We start from the raw sequence: 21,814 nt of genomic DNA on the forward strand, positions 1-21,814 counted from the left end.
TCCCTCCACACCCCTGTGGGCCTGCTGAGCAGCATTGAGTCCCATACGTCCCACGGAGGCTCTCTGTGTCTGCAGAGTCTCGGGCAACACACTATACGTTACTTCAGGAGAGCTACATTTCCAGAGCACTCGAACAGCATCAGAACTACATTTCTAGGCAGTCCAACATGCCCTGGAAGTCTTCGACATTGCCCTCGTCAGAGCTGCCCAGAGAAAACACTCTGCTTAGAATTTATCGAGGACCTCGTACCTGAAGTCACTCTATTCAAGGAGAAATACAGCATCTTAACATGCTGTGTCGTTCACAGGGCAAGAAACGTGAGAACTTGCCTCGAGGTAAGGCCATGAAATGCTTTGCAGAAGCGGAGGCGTGTAGCAGTTTCCATGTGGCCGTAGACGCATATATTCAGCATTTTAAAGCCAGTACGCTTTTCAGGACACCCAGGTGCCTCGCCTGGAAACCCTATTCCCTGCAAGAACACTGAGTACCCTCAGGCTCCCCTGGCCCTTCTAAGCAAAATCCAGGCCAAGAGCTTTCAGACTCAGAGTGTGTATGTCGAGTGTAGGGTAACACAGTGCACTCTTATTGGGACATCTTGATATAGCCAGCAATCGCCCAGGTTCACGAGCACCTTTAAGCAAGTTCCAATAGGCCGTGGAATTCGTTCTCATTCCCTAGTTTGAGCTGTACAGAGAGAAACAGTAAGCTTCTCCTTCCATTCAGGACCTCCTACCTGAAGTCACCCTGCCTCCTGAAGAAAGACGACCTCGTTTCTATTGAAACTAAAGCACAGTTTTTCCTGTAGCACGGCAGGCTTTTGAAGAGGCACGGGCCCAGAGGCCTAGCTAGGGCTTTCCTTGGTGTGGCCGTTCACTAGATGCAGAACACCCTGCCTCGAGAAGTTGATTCAGGGAAGCAACAACTGTGTACTCTGTGTCTGATTTGACTTGTTAAAAACCACAGAGATGTATGCTGCCTGTGCCCATGGAAATGGGGGCATGATGGGACTAGCCTTGCTTTTCGTTTGGAAACCTCCATTCTAGCTTCGGTGAAGCTCCCTGAAATTCTCTGCTGTTGACAGGCCTCTGGCCACTGTAGGCATGTGTCTGGGAAGAAAATGAGTTTTCTCTGGCTACACACGGAACTTCATTGGCCTGGGTGGGGCGCACCTTGCCATGCTCTAGAGCTAAAGGGAATCTAAACGTGAGCCCTTGGCTCGAGGTAAGGCCCTGAGTAGCCCTGCAGAACGGGAGGCATGCAGCTCTTTCCATTAGCTCTTAGTCGCTCTTCTGGTTTACTTTAAATGAAGTACCTTTTTTCAGGACTCCTAAGCCCCTCGGTTGAGCATCATTTTTGTTCCAAGGTCTCTGAGTATCTCCACACCCCTGTAGGCCTGCTGAGCAACAACGAGGCACATTGGTCCTCGGAGGTCCTCTGTGTCTGCTGAGTCATGGGCAACACACTGCACTCTTTCTTGTGATATCTTGATTCACAGCACTCGCACAGGTTCAAGAGCAATGTTCAACAAGTTCCAACATGCCGTGGAAGTCGCTCTCATTCCCTAGTTTGAGCTGTACAGACAGAAACAGTAAGCTTCTCCTTCCATTCAGGACCTCCTACCTGAAGTCACCCTGCCTCTTGAAGAAAGACGACCTTCTTTCTATTGCAACTAAAGCACAGTTTTTCCTGTAGCACGGCAGGCTTTTGAAGCGGCACGGGTCCAGGGTCCTAGCCAGGGATTTCCTTGGTGAGGCCGTTCACTAGTTGCAGAACACCGTGCCTCGAGAAGTTGATTCAGGGAAGCAACAACTGTGTACTCTGTGTCTCATTTGACTTGTTAAAAACCACAGAGATGAATGCTGCCTGTGCCCATGGAAATGGGGTCATGAGGGTACTAGCCTTGCTTTCCGTTTGGAAACCTCCATTCTTGCTTCCGTGAAGCTCCCTGAAATTCTCTGCTGTTGACAGTCCTCTGGCCACTGTAGGCATGTGTCTGGGAAAAAAATGAGTTTTCTCTGGGTACACACGGAGCTTCATTGGCCGGGGTGGGGCTCTCCTTGCCATCCTCTAGAGCTAAAGGGAATCTCAACGTGAGTCCCTGCCTCGAGGTAAGGCCCTGAGTAGCCCTGCAGAAAGGGAGGCATGCAGCTCTTTCCATGAGCTCTTAGTGGAGGTCTGTTTTATTGAAAAGAATTACCCCTTTCAGGACTCCTACGCCCTTCGGGTGAGCATCATTTTGGTTCCAAGATCACTGACTCCCTCCACACCCCTGTGGGCCTGCTGAGCAGCATTGAGTCCCATACGTCCCACGGAGGCTCTCTGTGTCTGCAGAGTCTCGGGCAACACACTATACGTTACTTCAGGAGAGCTACATTTCCAGAGCACTCGAACAGCATCAAAACTACATTTCTAGGCAGTCCAACATGCCCTGGAAGTCTTCGACATTGCCCTCGTCAGAGCTGCCCAGAGAAAACACTCTGCTTAGAATTTATCGAGGACCTCGTACCTGAAGTCACTCTATTCAAGAAGAAATACAGCATCTTAACATGCTGTGTCGTTCACAGGGCAAGAAACGTGAGAACTTGCCTCGAGGTAAGGCCATGAAATGCTTTGCAGAAGCGGAGGCGTGTAGCAGTTTCCATGTGGCCGTAGACGCATATCTTCAGCATTTTAAAGCCAGTACGCTTTTCAGGACACCCAGGTGCCTCGCCTGGAAACCCTATTCCCTGCAAGAACACTGAGTACCCTCAGGCTCCCCTGGCCCTTCTAAGCAAAATCCAGGCCAAGAGCTTTCATACTCACAGTGTGTATGTCGAGTGTAGGGTAACACAGTGCACTCTTATTGGGACATCTTGATATAGCCAGCAATCGCCCAGGTTCACGAGCACCTTTAAGCAAGTTCCAATAGGCCGTGGAATTCGTTCTCATTCCCTAGTTTGAGCTGTACAGAGAGAAACAGTAAGCTTCTCCTTCCATTCAGGACCTCCTACCTGAAGTCACCCTGCCTCCTGAAGAAAGACGACCTCGTTTCTATTGAAACTAAAGCACAGTTTTTCCTGTAGCACGGCAGGCTTTTGAAGAGGCACGGGCCCAGAGGCCTAGCTAGGGCTTTCCTTGGTGTGGCCGTTCACTAGATGCAGAACACCCTGCCTCGAGAAGTTGATTCAGGGAAGCAACAACTGTGTACTCTGTGTCTGATTTGACTTGTTAAAAACCACAGAGATGTATGCTGCCTGTGCCCATGGAAATGGGGGCATGATGGGACTAGCCTTGCTTTTCGTTTGGAAACCTCCATTCTAGCTTCGGTGAAGCTCCCTGAAATTCTCTGCTGTTGACAGGCCTCTGGCCACTGTAGGCATGTGTCTGGGAAGAAAATGAGTTTTCTCTGGCTACACATGGAACTTCATTGGCCTGGGTGGGGCGCACCTTGCCATGCTCTAGAGCTAAAGGGAATCTAAACGTGAGCCCTTGGCTCGAGGTAAGGCCCTGAGTAGCCCTGCAGAACGGGAGGCATGCAGCTCTTTCCATTAGCTCTTAGTCGCTCTTCTGGTTTACTTTAAATGAAGTACCTTTTTTCAGGACTCCTAGGCCCCTCGGTTGAGCAACATTTTTTTTCCAAGGTCTCTGAGTATCTCCACACCCCTGTAGGCCTGCTGAGCAACAACGAGGCACATTTGTCCTCGGAGGTCCTCTGTGTCTGCTGAGTCATGGGCAACACACTGCACTCTTTCTTGTGATATCTTGATTCACAGCACTCGCACAGGTTCAAGAGCAATGTTCAACAAGTTCCAACATGCCGTGGAAGTCGCTCTCATTCCCTAGTTTGAGCTGTACAGAGAGAAACAGTAAGCTTCTCCTTCCATTCAGGACCTCCTACCTGAAGTCACCCTGCCTCTTGAAGAAAGACGACCTTCTTTGTATTGCAACTAAAGCACAGTTTTTCCTGTAGCACGGCAGGCTTTTGAAGCGGCACGGGTCCAGAGTCCTAGCCAGGGATTTCCTTGGTGAGGCCGTTCACTAGTTGCAGAACACCGTGCCTCGAGAAGTTGATTCAGGGAAGCAACAACTGTGTACTCTGTGTCTCATTTGACTTGTTAAAAACCACAGAGATGAATGCTGCCTGTGCCCATGGAAATGGGGTCATGAGGGTACTAGCCTTGCTTTCCGTTTGGAAACCTCCATTCTTGCTTCCGTGAAGCTCCCTGAAATTCTGTGCTGTTGACAGTCCTCTGGCCACTGTAGGCATGTGTCTGGGAAAAAAATGAGTTTTCTCTGGGTACACACGGAGCTTCATTGGCCGGGGTGGGGCTCTCCTTGCCATCCTCTAGAGCTAAAGGGAATCTCAACGTGAGTCCCTGCCTCGAGGTAAGGCCCTGAGTAGCCCTGCAGAAAGGGAGGCATGCAGCTCTTTCCATGAGCTCTTAGTGGAGGTCTGTTTTATTGAAAAGAATTACCCCTTTCAGGACTCCTACGCCCTTCGGGTGAGCATCATTTTGGTTCCAAGATCACTGACTCCCTCCACACCCCTGTGGGCCTGCTGAGCAGCATTGAGTCCCATACGTCCCACGGAGGCTCTCTGTGTCTGCAGAGTCTCGGGCAACACACTATACGTTACTTCAGGAGAGCTACATTTCCAGAGCACTCGAACAGCATGAAAACTACAATTCTAGGCAGTCCAACATGCCCTGGAAGTCTTCGACATTGCCCTCGTCAGAGCTGCCCAGAGAAAACACTCTGCTTAGAATTTATCGAGGACCTCGTACCTGAAGTCACTCTATTCAAGGAGAAATACAGCATCTTAACATGCTGTGTCGTTCACAGGGCAAGAAACGTGAGAACTTGCCTCGAGGTAAGGCCATGAATTGCTTTGCAGAAGCGGAGGCGTGTAGCAGTTTCCATGTGGCCGTAGACGCATATCTTCAGCATTTTAAAGCCAGTACGCTTTTCAGGACACCCAGGTGCCTCGCCTGGAAACCCTATTCCCTGCAAGAACACTGAGTACCCTCAGGCTCCCCTGGCCCTTCTAAGCAACTTCCAGGCCAGGAGCTTTCAGACTCACAGTGTGTATGTCGAGTGTAGGGTAACACAGTGCACTCTTATTGGGACATCTTGATATAGCCAGCTATCGCCCAGGTTCACGAGCACCTTTAAGCAAGTTCCAATAGGCCGTGGAATTCGTTCTCATTCCCTAGTTTGAGCTGTACAGAGAGAAACAGTAAGCTTCTCCTTCCATTCAGGACCTCCTACCTGAAGTCACCCTGCCTCCTGAAGAAAGACGACCTCGTTTCTATTGAAACTAAAGCACAGTTTTTCCTGTAGCACGGCAGGCTTTTGAAGAGGCACGGGCCCAGAGGCCTAGCTAGGGCTTTCCTTGGTGTGGCCGTTCACTAGATGCAGAACACACTGCCTCGAGAAGTTGATTCAGGGAAGCAACAACTGTGTACTCTGTGTCTCATTTGACTTGTTAAAAACCACAGAGATGTATGCTGCCTGTGCCCATGGAAATGGGGGCATGATGGGACTAGCCTTGCTTTTCGTTTGGAAACCTCCATTCTATCTTCCGTGAAGCTCCCTGAAATTCTCTGCTGTTGACAGGCCTCTGGCCACTGTAGGCATGTGTCTGGGAAGAAAATGAGTTTTCTCTGGCTACACACGGAACTTCATTGGCCGGGGTGGGGCGCACCTTGCCATGCTCTAGAGCTAAAGGGAATCTAAACGTGAGCCCTTGGCTCGAGGTAAGGCCCTGAGTAGCCCTGCAGAACGGGAGGCATGCAGCTCTTTCCATTAGCTCTTAGTCGCTCTTCTGGTTCACTTTAAATGAAGTACCTTTTTTCAGGACTCCTAGGCCCCTCGGTTGAGCATCATTTTTGTTCCAAGGGCTCTGAGTATCTCCACACCCCTGTAGGCCTGCTGAGCAACAACGAGGCACATTGGTCCTCGGAGGTCCTCTGTGTCTGCTGAGTCATGGGCAACACACTGCACTCTTTCTTGTGATATCTTGATTCACAGCACTCGCACAGGTTCAAGAGCAATGTTCAACAAGTTCCAACATGCCGTGGAAGTCGCTCTCATTCCCTAGTTTGAGCTGTACAGAGAGAAACAGTAAGCTTCTCCTTCCATTCAGGACCTCCTACCTGAAGTCACCCTGCCTCTTGAAGAAAGACGACCTTCTTTCTATTGCAACTAAAGCACAGTTTTTCCTGTAGCACGGCAGGCTTTTGAAGCGGCACGGGTCCAGAGTCCTAGCCAGGGATTTCCTTGGTGAGGCCGTTAACTAGTTGCAGAACACCGTGCCTCGAGAAGTTGATTCAGGGAAGCAACAACTGTGTACTCTGTGTCTCATTTGACTTGTTAAAAACCACAGAGATGAATGCTGCCTGTGCCCATGGAAATGGGGTCATGAGGGTACTAGCCTTGCTTTCCGTTTGGAAACCTCCATTCTTGCTTCCGTGAAGCTCCCTGAAATTCTCTGCTGTTGACAGTCCTCTGGCCACTGTAGGCATGTGTCTGGGAAAAAAATGAGTTTTCTCTGGGTACACACGGAGCTTCATTGGCCGGGGTGGGGCTCTCCTTGCCATCCTCTAGAGCTAAAGGGAATCTCAACGTGAGTCCCTGCCTCGAGGTAAGGCCCTGAGTAGCCCTGCAGAAAGGGAGGCATGCAGCTCTTTCCATGAGCTCTTAGTGGAGGTCTGTTTTATTGAAAAGAATTACCCCTTTCAGGACTCCTACGCCCTTCGGGTGAGCATCATTTTGGTTCCAAGATCACTGACTCCCTCCACACCCCTGTGGGCCTGCTGAGCAGCATTGAGTCCCATACGTCCCACGGAGGCTCTCTGTGTCTGCAGAGTCTCGGGCAACACACTATACGTTACTTCAGGAGAGCTACATTTCCAGAGCACTCGAACAGCATCAAAACTACATTTCTAGGCAGTCCAACATGCCCTGGAAGTCTTCGACATTGCCCTCGTCAGAGCTGCCCAGAGAAAACACTCTGCTTAGAATTTATCGAGGACCTCGTACCTGAAGTCACTCTATTCAAGGAGAAATACAGCATCTTAACATGCTGTGTCGTTCACAGGGCAAGAAACGTGAGAACTTGCCTCGAGGTAAGGCCATGAAATGCTTTGCAGAAGCGGAGGCGTGTAGCAGTTTCCATGTGGCCGTAGACGCATATCTTTAGCATTTTAAAGCCAGTACGCTTTTCAGGACACCCAGGTGCCTCGCCTGGAAACCCTATTCCCTGCAAGAACACTGAGTACCCTCAGGCTCCCCTGGCCCTTCTAAGCAACTTCCAGGCCAGGAGCTTTCAGACTCACAGTGTGTATGTCGAGTGTAGGGTAACACAGTGCACTCTTATTGAGACATCTTGATATAGCCAGCAATCGCCCAGGTTCACGAGCACCTTTAAGCAAGTTCCAATAGGCCGTGGAATTCGTTCTCATTCCCTAGTTTGAGCTGTACAGAGAGAAACAGTAAGCTTCTCCTTCCATTCAGGACCTCCTACCTGAAGTCACCCTGCCTCCTGAAGAAAGACGACCTCGTTTCTATTGAAACTAAAGCCCAGTTTTTCCTGTAGCACGGCAGGCTTTTGAAGAGGCACGGGCCCAGAGGCCTAGCTAGGGCTTTCCTTGGTGTGGCCGTTCACTAGATGCAGAACACCCTGCCTCGAGAAGTTGATTCAGGGAAGCAACAACTGTGTACTCTGTGTCTGATTTGACTTGTTAAAAACCACAGAGATGTATGCTGCCTGTGCCCATGGAAATGGGGGCATGATGGGACTAGCCTTGCTTTTCGTTTGGAAACCTCCATTCTAGCTTCGGTGAAGCTCCCTGAAATTCTCTGCTGTTGACAGGCCTCTGGCCACTGTAGGCATGTGTCTGGGAAGAAAATGAGTTTTCTCTGGCTACACACGGAACTTCATTGACCTGGGTGGGGCGCACCTTGCCATGCTCTAGAGCTAAAGGGAATCTAAACGTGAGCCCTTGGCTCGAGGTAAGGCCCTGAGTAGCCCTGCAGAACGGGAGGCATGCAGCTCTTTCCATTAGCTCTTAGTCGCTCTTCTGGTTCACTTTAAATGAAGTACCTTTTTTCAGGACTCCTAGGCCCCTCGGTTGAGCATCATTTTTGTTCCAAGGTCTCTGAGTATCTCCACACCCCTGTAGGCCTGCTGAGCAACAACGAGGCACATTGGTCCTCGGAGGTCCTCTGTGTCTGCTGAGTCATGGGCAACACACTGCACTCTTTCTTGTGATATCTTGATTCACAGCACTCGCACAGGTGCAAGAGCAATGTTCAACAAGTTCCAACATGCCGTGGAAGTCGCTCTCATTCCCTAGTTTGAGCTGTACAGAGAGAAACAGTAAGCTTCTCCTTCCATTCAGGACCTCCTACCTGAAGTCATCCTGCCTCTTGAAGAAAGACGACCTTCTTTCTATTGCAACTAAAGCACAGTTTTTCCTGTAGCACGGCATGCTTTTGAAGCAGCACGGGTCCAGAGTCCTAGCCAGGGATTTCCTTGGTGAGGCCGTTCACTAGTTGCAGAACACCGTGCCTCGAGAAGTTGATTCAGGGAAGCAACAACTGTGTACTCTGTGTCTCATTTGACTTGTTAAAAACCACAGAGATGAATGCTGCCTGTGCCCATGGAAATGGGGTCATGAGGGTACTAGCCTTGCTTTCCGTTTGGAAACCTCCATTCTTGCTTCCGTGAAGCTCCCTGAAATTCTCTGCTGTTGACAGTCCTCTGGCCACTGTAGGCATGTGTCTGGGGAAAAAAATAAGTTTTCTCTGGGTACACACGGAGCTTCATTGGCCGGGGTGGGGCTCTCCTTGCCATCCTCTAGAGCTAAAGGGAATCTCAACGTGAGTCCCTGCCTCGAGGTAAGGCCCTGAGTAGCCCTGCAGAAAGGGAGGCATGCAGCTCTTTCCATGAGCTCTTAGTGGAGGTCCGTTTTATTTAAAAGAATTACCCCTTTCAGGACTCCTACGCCCTTCGGGTCAGCATCATTTTGGTTCCAAGATCACTGACTCCCTCCACACCCCTGTGGGCCTGCTGAGCAGCATTGAGTCCCATACGTCCCACGGAGGCTCTCTGTGTCTGCAGAGTCTCGGGCAACACACTATACGTTACTTCAGGAGAGCTACATTTCCAGAGCACTCGAACAGCATCAAAACTACATTTCTAGGCAGTCCAACATGCCCTGGAAGTCTTCGACATTGCCCTCGTCAGAGCTGCCCAGAGAAAACACTCTGCTTAGAATTTATCGAGGACCTCGTACCTGAAGTCACTCTATTCAAGGAGAAATACAGCATCTTAACATGCTGTGTCGTTCACAGGGCAAGAAACGTGAGAACTTGCCTCGAGGTAAGGCCATGAAATGCTTTGCAGAAGCGGAGGCGTGTAGCAGTTTCCATGTGGCCGTAGACGCATATCTTCAGCATTTTAAAGCCAGTACGCTTTTCAGGACACCCAGGTGCCTCGCCTGGAAACCCTATTCCCTGCAAGAACACTGAGTACCCTCAGGCTCCCCTGGCCCTTCTAAGCAACTTCCAGGCCAGGAGCTTTCAGACTCACAGTGTGTATGTCGAGTGTAGGGTAACACAGTGCACTCTTATTGAGACATCTTGATATAGCCAGCAATCGCCCAGGTTCACGAGCACCTTTAAGCAAGTTCCAATAGGCCGTGGAATTCGTTCTCATTCCCTAGTTTGAGCTGTACAGAGAGAAACAGTAAGCTTCTCCTTCCATTCAGGACCTCCTACCTGAAGTCACCCTGCCTCCTGAAGAAAGACGACCTCGTTTCTATTGAAACTAAAGCACAGTTTTTCCTGTAGCACGGCAGGCTTTTGAAGAGGCACGGGCCCAGAGGCCTAGCTAGGGCTTTCCTTGGTGTGGCCGTTCACTAGATGCAGAACACCCTGCCTCGAGAAGTTGATTCAGGGAAGCAACAACTGTGTACTCTGTGTCTGATTTGACTTGTTAAAAACCACAGAGATGTATGCTGCCTGTGCCCATGGAAATGGGGGCATGATGGGACTAGCCTTGCTTTTCGTTTGGAAACCTCCATTCTAGCTTCGGTGAAGCTCCCTGAAATTCTCTGCTGTTGACAGGCCTCTGGCCACTGTAGGCATGTGTCTGGGAAGAAAATGAGTTTTCTCTGGCTACACACGGAACTTCATTGGCCTGGGTGGGGCGCACCTTGCCATGCTCTAGAGCTAAAGGGAATCTAAACGTGAGCCCTTGGCTCGAGGTAAGGCCCTGAGTAGCCCTGCAGAACGGGAGGCATGCAGCTCTTTCCATTAGCTCTTAGTCGCTCTTCTGGTTCACTTTAAATGAAGTACCTTTTTTCAGGACTCCTAGGCCCCTCGGTTGAGCATCATTTTTGTTCCAAGGTCTCTGAGTATCTCCACACCCCTGTAGGCCTGCTGAGCAACAACGAGGCACATTGGTCCTCGGAGGTCCTCTGTGTCTGCTGAGTCATGGGCAACACACTGCACTCTTTCTTGTGATATCTTGATTCACAGCACTCGCACAGGTGCAAGAGCAATGTTCAACAAGTTCCAACATACCGTGGAAGTCGCTCTCATTCCCTAGTTTGAGCTGTACAGAGAGAAACAGTAAGCTTCTCCTTCCATTCAGGACCTCCTACCTGAAGTCACCCTGCCTCTTGAAGAAAGACGACCTTCTTTCTATTGCAACTAAAGCACAGTTTTTCCTGTAGCACGGCATGCTTTTGAAGCAGCACGGGTCCAGAGTCCTAGCCAGGGATTTCCTTGGTGAGGCCGTTCACTAGTTGCAGAACACCGTGCCTCGAGAAGTTGATTCAGGGAAGCAACAACTGTGTACTCTGTGTCTCATTTGACTTGTTAAAAACCACAGAGATGAATGCTGCCTGTGCCCATGGAAATGGGGTCATGAGGGTACTAGCCTTGCTTTCCGTTTGGAAACCTCCATTCTTGCTTCCGTGAAGCTCCCTGAAATTCTCTGCTGTTGACAGTCCTCTGGCCACTGTAGGCATGTGTCTGGGGAAAAAAATAAGTTTTCTCTGGGTACACACGGAGCTTCATTCGCCGGGGTGGGGCTCTCCTTGCCATCCTCTAGAGCTAAAGGGAATCTCAACGTGAGTCCCTGCCTCGAGGTAAGGCCCTGAGTAGCCCTGCAGAAAGGGAGGCATGCAGCTCTTTCCATGAGCTCTTAGTGGAGGTCCGTTTTATTTAAAAGAATTACCCCTTTCAGGACTCCTACGCCCTTCGGGTCAGCATCATTTTGGTTCCAAGATCACTGACTCCCTCCACACCCCTGTGGGCCTGCTGAGCAGCATTGAGTCCCATACGTCCCACGGAGGCTCTCTGTGTCTGCAGAGTCTCGGGCAACACACTATACGTTACTTCAGGAGAGCTACATTTCCAGAGCACTCGAACAGCATCAAAACTACATTTCTAGGCAGTCCAACATGCCCTGGAAGTCTTCGACATTGCCCTCGTCAGAGCTGCCCAGAGAAAACACTCTGCTTAGAATTTATCGAGGACCTCGTACCTGAAGTCACTCTATTCAAGGAGAAATACAGCATCTTAACATGCTGTGTCGTTCACAGGGCAAGAAACGTGAGAACTTGCCTCGAGGTAAGGCCATGAAATGCTTTGCAGAAGCGGAGGCGTGTAGCAGTTTCCATGTGGCCGTAGACGCATATCTTCAGCATTTTAAAGCCAGTACGCTTTTCAGGACACCCAGGTGCCTCGCCTGGAAACCCTATTCCCTGCAAGAACACTGAGTACCCTCAGGCTCCCCTGGCCCTTCTAAGCAACTTCCAGGCCAGGAGCTTTCAGACTCACAGTGTGTATGTCGAGTGTAGGGTAACACAGTGCACTCTTATTGAGACATCTTGATATAGCCAGCAATCGCCCAGGTTCACGAGCACCTTTAAGCAAGTTCCAATAGGCCGTGGAATTCGTTCTCATTCCCTAGTTTGAGCTGTACAGAGAGAAACAGTAAGCTTCTCCTTCCATTCAGGACCTCCTACCTGAAGTCACCCTGCCTCCTGAAGAAAGACGACCTCGTTTCTATTGAAACTAAAGCACAGTTTTTCCTGTAGCACGGCAGGCTTTTGAAGAGGCACGGGCCCAGAGGCCTAGCTAGGGCTTTCCTTGGTGTGGCCGTTCACTAGATGCAGAACACCCTGCCTCGAGAAGTTGATTCAGGGAAGCAACAACTGTGTACTCTGTGTCTGATTTGACTTGTTAAAAACCACAGAGATGTATGCTGCCTGTGCCCATGGAAATGGGGGCATGATGGGACTAGCCTTGCTTTTCGTTTGGAAACCTCCATTCTAGCTTCGGTGAAGCTCCCTGAAATTCTCTGCTGTTGACAGGCCTCTGGCCACTGTAGGCATGTGTCTGGGAAGAAAATGAGTTTTCTCTGGCTACACACGGAACTTCATTGGCCTGGGTGGGGCGCACCTTGCCATGCTCTAGAGCTAAAGGGAATCTAAACGTGAGCCCTTGGCTCGAGGTAAGGCCCTGAGTAGCCCTGCAGAACGGGAGGCATGCAGCTCTTTCCATTAGCTCTTAGTCGCTCTTCTGGTTCACTTTAAATGAAGTACCTTTTTTCAGGACTCCTAGGCCCCTCGGTTGAGCATCATTTTTGTTCCAAGGTCTCTGAGTATCTCCACACCCCTGTAGGCCTGCTGAGCAACAACGAGGCACATTGGTCCTCGGAGGTCCTCTGTGTCTGCTGAGTCATGGGCAACACACTGCACTCTTTCTTGTGATATCTTGATTCACAGCACTCGCACAGGTGCAAGAGCAATGTTCAACAAGTTCCAACATGCCGTGGAAGTCGCTCTCATTCCCTAGTTTGAGCTGTACAGAGAGAAACAGTAAGCTTCTCCTTCCATTCAGGACCTCCTACCTGAAGTCACCCTGCCTCTTGAAGAAAGACGACCTTCTTTCTATTGCAACTAAAGCACAGTTTTTCCTGTAGCACGGCATGCTTTTGAAGCAGCACGGGTCCAGAGTCCTAGCCAGGGATTTCCTTGGTGAGGCCGTTCACTAGTTGCAGAACACCGTGCCTCGAGAAGTTGATTCAGGGAAGCAACAACTGTGTACTCTGTGTCTCATTTGACTTGTTAAAAACCACAGAGATGAATGCTGCCTGTGCCCATGGAAATGGGGTCATGAGGGTACTAGCCTTGCTTTCCGTTTGGAAACCTCCATTCTTGCTTCCGTGAAGCTCCCTGAAATTCTCTGCTGTTGACAGTCCTCTGGCCACTGTAGGCATGTGTCTGGGGAAAAAAATAAGTTTTCTCTGGGTACACACGGAGCTTCATTCGCCGGGGTGGGGCTCTCCTTGCCATCCTCTAGAGCTAAAGGGAATCTCAACGTGAGTCCCTGCCTCGAGGTAAGGCCCTGAGTAGCCCTGCAGAAAGGGAGGCATGCAGCTCTTTCCATGAGCTCTTAGTGGAGGTCCGTTTTATTTAAAAGAATTACCCCTTTCAGGACTCCTACGCCCTTCGGGTCAGCATCATTTTGGTTCCAAGATCACTGACTCCCTCCACACCCCTGTGGGCCTGCTGAGCAGCATTGAGTCCCATACGTCCCACGGAGGCTCTCTGTGTCTGCAGAGTCTCGGGCAACACACTATACGTTACTTCAGGAGAGCTACATTTCCAGAGCACTCGAACAGCATCAAAACTACATTTCTAGGCAGTCCAACATGCCCTGGAAGTCTTCGACATTGCCCTCGTCAGAGCTGCCCAGAGAAAACACTCTGCTTAGAATTTATCGAGGACCTCGTACCTGAAGTCACTCTATTCAAGGAGAAATACAGCATCTTAACATGCTGTGTCGTTCACAGGGCAAGAAACGTGAGAACTTGCCTCGAGGTAAGGCCATGAAATGCTTTGCAGAAGCGGAGGCGTGTAGCAGTTTCCATGTGGCCGTAGACGCATATCTTCAGCATTTTAAAGCCAGTACGCTTTTCAGGACACCCAGGTGCCTCGCCTGGAAACCCTATTCCCTGCAAGAACACTGAGTACCCTCAGGCTCCCCTGGCCCTTCTAAGCAACTTCCAGGCCAGGAGCTTTCAGACTCACAGTGTGTATGTCGAGTGTAGGGTAACACAGTGCACTCTTATTGAGACATCTTGATATAGCCAGCAATCGCCCAGGTTCACGAGCACCTTTAAGCAAGTTCCAATAGGCCGTGGAATTCGTTCTCATTCCCTAGTTTGAGCTGTACAGAGAGAAACAGTAAGCTTCTCCTTCCATTCAGGACCTCCTACCTGAAGTCACCCTGCCTCCTGAAGAAAGACGACCTCGTTTCTATTGAAACTAAAGCACAGTTTTTCCTGTAGCACGGCAGGCTTTTGAAGAGGCACGGGCCCAGAGGCCTAGCTAGGGCTTTCCTTGGTGTGGCCGTTCACTAGATGCAGAACACCCTGCCTCGAGAAGTTGATTCAGGGAAGCAACAACTGTGTACTCTGTGTCTGATTTGACTTGTTAAAAACCACAGAGATGTATGCTGCCTGTGCCCATGGAAATGGGGGCATGATGGGACTAGCCTTGCTTTTCGTTTGGAAACCTCCATTCTAGCTTCGGTGAAGCTCCCTGAAATTCTCTGCTGTTGACAGGCCTCTGGCCACTGTAGGCATGTGTCTGGGAAGAAAATGAGTTTTCTCTGGCTACACACGGAACTTCATTGGCCTGGGTGGGGCGCACCTTGCCATGCTCTAGAGCTAAAGGGAATCTAAACGTGAGCCCTTGGCTCGAGGTAAGGCCCTGAGTAGCCCTGCAGAACGGGAGGCATGCAGCTCTTTCCATTAGCTCTTAGTCGCTCTTCTGGTTCACTTTAAATGAAGTACCTTTTTTCAGGACTCCTAGGCCCCTCGGTTGAGCATCATTTTTGTTCCAAGGTCTCTGAGTATCTCCACACCCCTGTAGGCCTGCTGAGCAACAACGAGGCACATTGGTCCTCGGAGGTCCTCTGTGTCTGCTGAGTCATGGGCAACACACTGCACTCTTTCTTGTGATATCTTGATTCACAGCACTCGCACAGGTGCAAGAGCAATGTTCAACAAGTTCCAACATGCCGTGGAAGTCGCTCTCATTCCCTAGTTTGAGCTGTACAGAGAGAAACAGTAAGCTTCTCCTTCCATTCAGGACCTCCTACCTGAAGTCACCCTGCCTCTTGAAGAAAGACGACCTTCTTTCTATTGCAACTAAAGCACAGTTTTTCCTGTAGCACGGCAGGCTTTTGAAGCGGCACGGGTCCAGAGTCCTAGCCTGGGATTTCCTTGGTGAGGCCGTTCACTAGTTGCAGAACACCGTGCCTCGAGAAGTTGATTCAGGGAAGCAACAACTGTGTACTCTGTGTCTCATTTGACTTGTTAAAAACCACAGAGATGAATGCTGCCTGTGCCCATGGAAATGGGGTCATGAGGGTACTAGCCTTGCTTTCCGTTTGGAAACCTCCATTCTTGCTTCCGTGAAGCTCCCTGAAATTCTCTGCTGTTGACAGTCCTCTGGCCACTGTAGGCATGTGTCTGGGAAAAAAATGAGTTTTCTCTGGGTACAGACGGAGCTTCATTGGCCGGGGTGGGGCTCTCCTTGCCATCCTCTAGAGCTAAAGGGAATCTCAACGTGAGTCCCTGCCTCGAGGTAAGGCCCTGAGTAGCCCTGCAGAAAGGGAGGCATGCAGCTCTTTCCATGAGCTCTTAGTGGAGGTCTGTTTTATTGAAAAGAATTACCCCTTTCAGGACTCCTACGCCCTTCGGGTGAGCATCATTTTGGTTCCAAGATCACTGACTCCCTCCACACCCCTGTGGGCCTGCTGAGCAGCATTGAGTCCCATACGTCCCACGGAGGCTCTCTGTGTCTGCAGAGTCTCGGGCAACACACTATACGTTACTTCAGGAGAGCTACATTTCCAGAGCACTCGAACAGCATCAGAACTACATTTCTAGGCAGTCCACCATGCCCTGGAAGTCTTCGACATTGCCCTCGTCAGAGCTGCCCAGAGAAAACACTCTGCTTAGAATTTATCGAGGACCTCGTACCTGAAGTCACTCTATTCAAGGAGAAATACAGCATCTTAACATGCTGTGTCGTTCACAGGGCAAGAAACGTGAGAACTTGCCTCGAGGTAAGGCCATGAAATGCTTTGCAGAAGCGGAGGCGTGTAGCAGTTTCCATGTGGCCGTAGACGCATATCTTCAGCATTTTAAAGCCAGTACGCTTTTCAGGACACCCAGGTGCCTCGCCTGGAAACCCTATTCCCTGCAAGAACACTGAGTACCCTCAGGCTCCCCTGGCCCTTCTAAGCAACTTCCAGGCCAGGAGCTTTCAGACTCACAGTGTGTATGTCGAGTGTAGGGTAACACAGTGCACTCTTATTGGGACATCTTGATATAGCCAGCAATCGCCCAGGTTCACGAGCACCTTTAAGCAAGTTCCAATAGGCCGTGGAATTCGTTCTCATTCCCTAGTTTGAGCTGTACAGAGAGAAACAGTAAGCTTCTCCTTCCATTCAGGACCTCCTACCTGAAGTCACCCTGCCTCCTGAAGAAAGACGACCTCGTTTCTATTGAAACTAAAGCACAGTTTTTCCTGTAGCACGGCAGGCTTTTGAAGAGGCACGGGCCCAGAGGCCTAGCTAGGGCTTTCCTTGGTGAGGCCGTTCACTAGATGCAGAACACCCTGCCTCGAGAAGTTGATTCAGGGAAGCAACAACTGTGTACTCTGTGTCTCATTTGACTTGTTAAAAACCACAGAGATGTATGCTGCCTGTGCCCATTGAAATGGGGGCATGATGGGACTAGCCTTGCTTTTCATTTGGAAAGCTCCATTCTAGCTTCCGTGAAGCTCCCTGAAATTCTCTGCTGTTGACAGGCCTCTGGCCACTGTAGGCATGTGTCTGGGAAGAAAATGAGTTTTCTCTGGCTACACACGGAACTTCATTGGCCGGGGTGGGGCGCACCTTGCCATGCTCTAGAGCTAAAGGGAATCTAAACGTGAGCCCTTGGCTCGAGGTAAGGCCCTGAGTAGCCCTGCAGAACGGGAGGCATGCAGCTCTTTCCATTAGCTCTTAGTCGCTCTTCTGGTTTACTTTAAATGAAGTACCTTTTTTCAGGACTCCTAGGCCCCTCGGTTGAGCATCATTTTTGTTCCAAGGTCTCTGAGTATCTCCACACCCCTGTAGGCCTGCTGAGCAACAACGAGGCACATTGGTCCTCGGAGGTCCTCTGTGTCTGCTGAGTCATGGGCAACACACTGCACTCTTTCTTGTGATATCTTGATTCACAGCACTCGCACAGGTGCAAGAGCAATGTTCAACAAGTTCCAACATGCCGTGGAAGTCGCTCTCATTCCCTAGTTTGAGCTGTACAGAGAGAAACAGTAAGCTTCTCCTTCCATTCAGGACCTCCTACCTGAAGTCACCCTGCCTCTTGAAGAAAGACGACCTTCTTTCTATTGCAACTAAAGCACAGTTTTTCCTGTAGCACGGCATGCTTTTGAAGCAGCACGGGTCCAGAGTCCTAGCCAGGGATTTCCTTGGTGAGGCCGTTCACTAGTTGCAGAACACCGTGCCTCGAGAAGTTGATTCAGGGAAGCAACAACTGTGTACTCTGTGTCTCATTTGACTTGTTAAAAACCACAGAGATGAATGCTGCCTGTGCCCATGGAAATGGGGTCATGAGGGTACTAGCCTTGCTTTCCGTTTGGAAACCTCCATTCTTGCTTCCGTGAAGCTCCCTGAAATTCTCTGCTGTTGACAGTCCTCTGGCGACTGTAGGCATGTGTCTGGGGAAAAAAATAAGTTTTCTCTGGGTACACACGGAGCTTCATTCGCCGGGGTGGGGCTCTCCTTGCCATCCTCTAGAGCTAAAGGGAATCTCAACGTGAGTCCCTGCCTCGAGGTAAGGCCCTGAGTAGCCCTGCAGAAAGGGAGGCATGCAGCTCTTTCCATGAGCTCTTAGTGGAGGTCCGTTTTATTTAAAAGAATTACCCCTTTCAGGACTCCTACGCCCTTCGGGTCAGCATCATTTTGGTTCCAAGATCACTGACTCCCTCCACACCCCTGTGGGCCTGCTGAGCAGCATTGAGTCCCATACGTCCCACGGAGGCTCTCTGTGTCTGCAGAGTCTCGGGCAACACACTATACGTTACTTCAGGAGAGCTACATTTCCAGAGCACTCGAACAGCATCAAAACTACATTTCTAGGCAGTCCACCATGCCCTGGAAGTCTTCGACATTGCCCTCGTCAGAGCTGCCCAGAGAAAACACTCTGCTTAGAATTTATCGAGGACCTCGTACCTGAAGTCACTCTATTCAAGGAGAAATACAGCATCTTAACATGCTGTGTCGTTCACAGGGCAAGAAACGTGAGAACTTGCCTCGAGGTAAGGCCATGAAATGCTTTGCAGAAGCGGAGGCGTGTAGCAGTTTCCATGTGGCCGTAGACGCATATCTTCAGCATTTTAAAGCCAGTACGCTTTTCAGGACACCCAGGTGCCTCGCCTGGAAACCCTATTCCCTGCAAGAACACTGAGTACCCTCAGGCTCCCCTGGCCCTTCTAAGCAACTTCCAGGCCAGGAGCTTTCAGACTCACAGTGTGTATGTCGAGTGTAGGGTAACACAGTGCACTCTTATTGGGACATCTTGATATAGCCAGCAATCGCCCAGGTTCACGAGCACCTTTAAGCAAGTTCCAATAGGCCGTGGAATTCGTTCTCATTCCCTAGTTTGAGCTGTACAGAGAGAAACAGTAAGCTTCTCCTTCCATTCAGGACCTCCTACCTGAAGTCACCCTGCCTCCTGAAGAAAGACGACCTCGTTTCTATTGAAACTAAAGCACAGTTTTTCCTGTAGCACGGCAGGCTTTTGAAGAGGCACGGGCCCAGAGGCCTAGCTAGGGCTTTCCTTGGTGTGGCCGTTCACTAGATGCAGAACACCCTGCCTCGAGAAGTTGATTCAGGGAAGCAACAACTGTGTACTCTGTGTCTGATTTGACTTGTTAAAAACCACAGAGATGTATGCTGCCTGTGCCCATGGAAATGGGGGCATGATGGGACTAGCCTTGCTTTTCGTTTGGAAACCTCCATTCTAGCTTCGGTGAAGCTCCCTGAAATTCTCTGCTGTTGACAGGCCTCTGGCCACTGTAGGCATGTGTCTGGGAAGAAAATGAGTTTTCTCTGGCTACACACGGAACTTCATTGGCCTGGGTGGGGCGCACCTTGCCATGCTCTAGAGCTAAAGGGAATCTAAACGTGAGCCCTTGGCTCGAGGTAAGGTCCTGAGTAGCCCTGCAGAACGGGAGGCATGCAGCTCTTTCCATTAGCTCTTAGTCGCTCTTCTGGTTCACTTTAAATGAAGTACCTTTTTTCAGGACTCCTAGGCCCCTCGGTTGAGCATCATTTTTGTTCCAAGGTCTCTGAGTATCTCCACACCCCTGTAGGCCTGCTGAGCAACAACGAGGCACATTGGTCCTCGGAGGTCCTCTGTGTCTGCTGAGTCATGGGCAACACACTGCACTCTTTCTTGTGATATCTTGATTCACAGCACTCGCACAGGTTCAAGAGCAATGTTCAACAAGTTCCAACATGCCGTGGAAGTCGCTCTCATTCCCTAGTTTGAGCTGTACAGAGAGAAACAGTAAGCTTCTCCTTCCATTCAGGACCTCCTACCTGAAGTCACCCTGCCTCTTGAAGAAAGACGACCTTCTTTGTATTGCAACTAAAGCACAGTTTTTCCTGTAGCACGGCAGGCTTTTGAAGCGGCACGGGTCCAGAGTCCTAGCCAGGGATTTCCTTGGTGAGGCCGTTCACTAGTTGCAGAACACCGTGCCTCGAGAAGTTGATTCAGGGAAGCAACAACTGTGTACTCTGTGTCTCATTTGACTTGTTAAAAACCACAGAGATGAATGCTGCCTGTGCCCATGGAAATGGGGTCATGAGGGTACTAGCCTTGCTTTCCGTTTGGAAACCTCCATTCTTGCTTCCGTGAAGCTCCCTGAAATTCTCTGCTGTTGACAGTCCTCTGGCCACTGTAGGCATGTGTCTGGGAAAAAAATGAGTTTTCTCTGGGTACAGACGGAGCTTCATTGGCCGGGGTGGGGCTCTCCTTGCCATCCTCTAGAGCTAAAGGGAATCTCAACGTGAGTCCCTGCCTCGAGGTAAGGCCCTGAGTAGCCCTGCAGAAAGGGAGGCATGCAGCTCTTTCCATGAGCTCTTAGTGGAGGTCTGTTTTATTGAAAAGAATTACCCCTTTCAGGACTCCTACGCCCTTCGGGTGAGCATCATTTTGGTTCCAAGATCACTGACTCCCTCCACACCCCTGTGGGCCTGCTGAGCAGCATTGAGTCCCATACGTCCCACGGAGGCTCTCTGTGTCTGCAGAGTCTCGGGCAACACACTATACGTTACTTCAGGAGAGCTACATTTCCAGAGCACTCGAACAGCATCAGAACTACATTTCTAGGCAGTCCACCATGCCCTGGAAGTCTTCGACATTGCCCTCGTCAGAGCTGCCCAGAGAAAACACTCTGCTTAGAATTTATCGAGGACCTCGTACCTGAAGTCACTCTATTCAAGGAGAAATACAGCATCTTAACATGCTGTGTCGTTCACAGGGCAAGAAACGTGAGAACTTCCCTCGAGGTAAGGCCATGAAATGCTTTGCAGAAGCGGAGGCGTGTAGCAGTTTCCATGTGGCCGTAGACGCATATCTTCAGCATTTTAAAGCCAGTACGCTTTTCAGGACACCCAGGTGCCTCGCCTGGAAACCCTATTCCCTGCAAGAACACTGAGTACCCTCAGGCTCCCCTGGCCCTTCTAAGCAACTTCCAGGCCAGGAGCTTTCAGACTCACAGTGTGTATGTCGAGTGTAGGGTAACACAGTGCACTCTTATTGGGACATCTTGATATAGCCAGCAATCGCCCAGGTTCACGAGCACCTTTAAGCAAGTTCCAATAGGCCGTGGAATTCGTTCTCATTCCCTAGTTTGAGCTGTACAGAGAGAAACAGTAAGCTTCTCCTTCCATTCAGGACCTCCTACCTGAAGTCACCCTGCCTCCTGAAGAAAGACGACCTCGTTTCTATTGAAACTAAAGCACAGTTTTTCCTGTAGCACGGCAGGCTTTTGAAGAGGCACGGGCCCAGAGGCCTAGCTAGGGCTTTCCTTGGTGTGGCCGTTCACTAGATGCAGAACACCCTGCCTCGAGAAGTTGATTCAGGGAAGCAACAACTGTGTACTCTGTGTCTGATTTGACTTGTTAAAAACCACAGAGATGTATGCTGCCTGTGCCCATGGAAATGGGGGCATGATGGGACTAGCCTTGCTTTTCGTTTGGAAACCTCCATTCTAGCTTCGGTGAAGCTCCCTGAAATTCTCTGCTGTTGACAGGCCTCTGGCCACTGTAGGCATGTGTCTGGGAAGAAAATGAGTTTTCTCTGGCTACACACGGAACTTCATTGGCCTGGGTGGGGCGCACCTTGCCATGCTCTAGAGCTAAAGGGAATCTAAACGTGAGCCCTTGGCTCGAGGTAAGGTCCTGAGTAGCCCTGCAGAACGGGAGGCATGCAGCTCTTTCCATTAGCTCTTAGTCGCTCTTCTGGTTCACTTTAAATGAAGTACCTTTTTTCAGGACTCCTAGGCCCCTCGGTTGAGCATCATTTTTGTTCCAAGGTCTCTGAGTATCTCCACACCCCTGTAGGCCTGCTGAGCAACAACGAGGCACATTGGTCCTCGGAGGTTCTCTGTGTCTGCTGAGTCATGGGCAACACACTGCACTCTTTCTTGTGATATCTTGATTCACAGC

Source organism: Balaenoptera physalus (genome assembly GCF_965194825.1).
Source record: "Balaenoptera physalus genome assembly, chromosome: 9".
NCBI classification, from domain to species: Eukaryota; Metazoa; Chordata; class Mammalia; order Artiodactyla; family Balaenopteridae; genus Balaenoptera; species Balaenoptera physalus.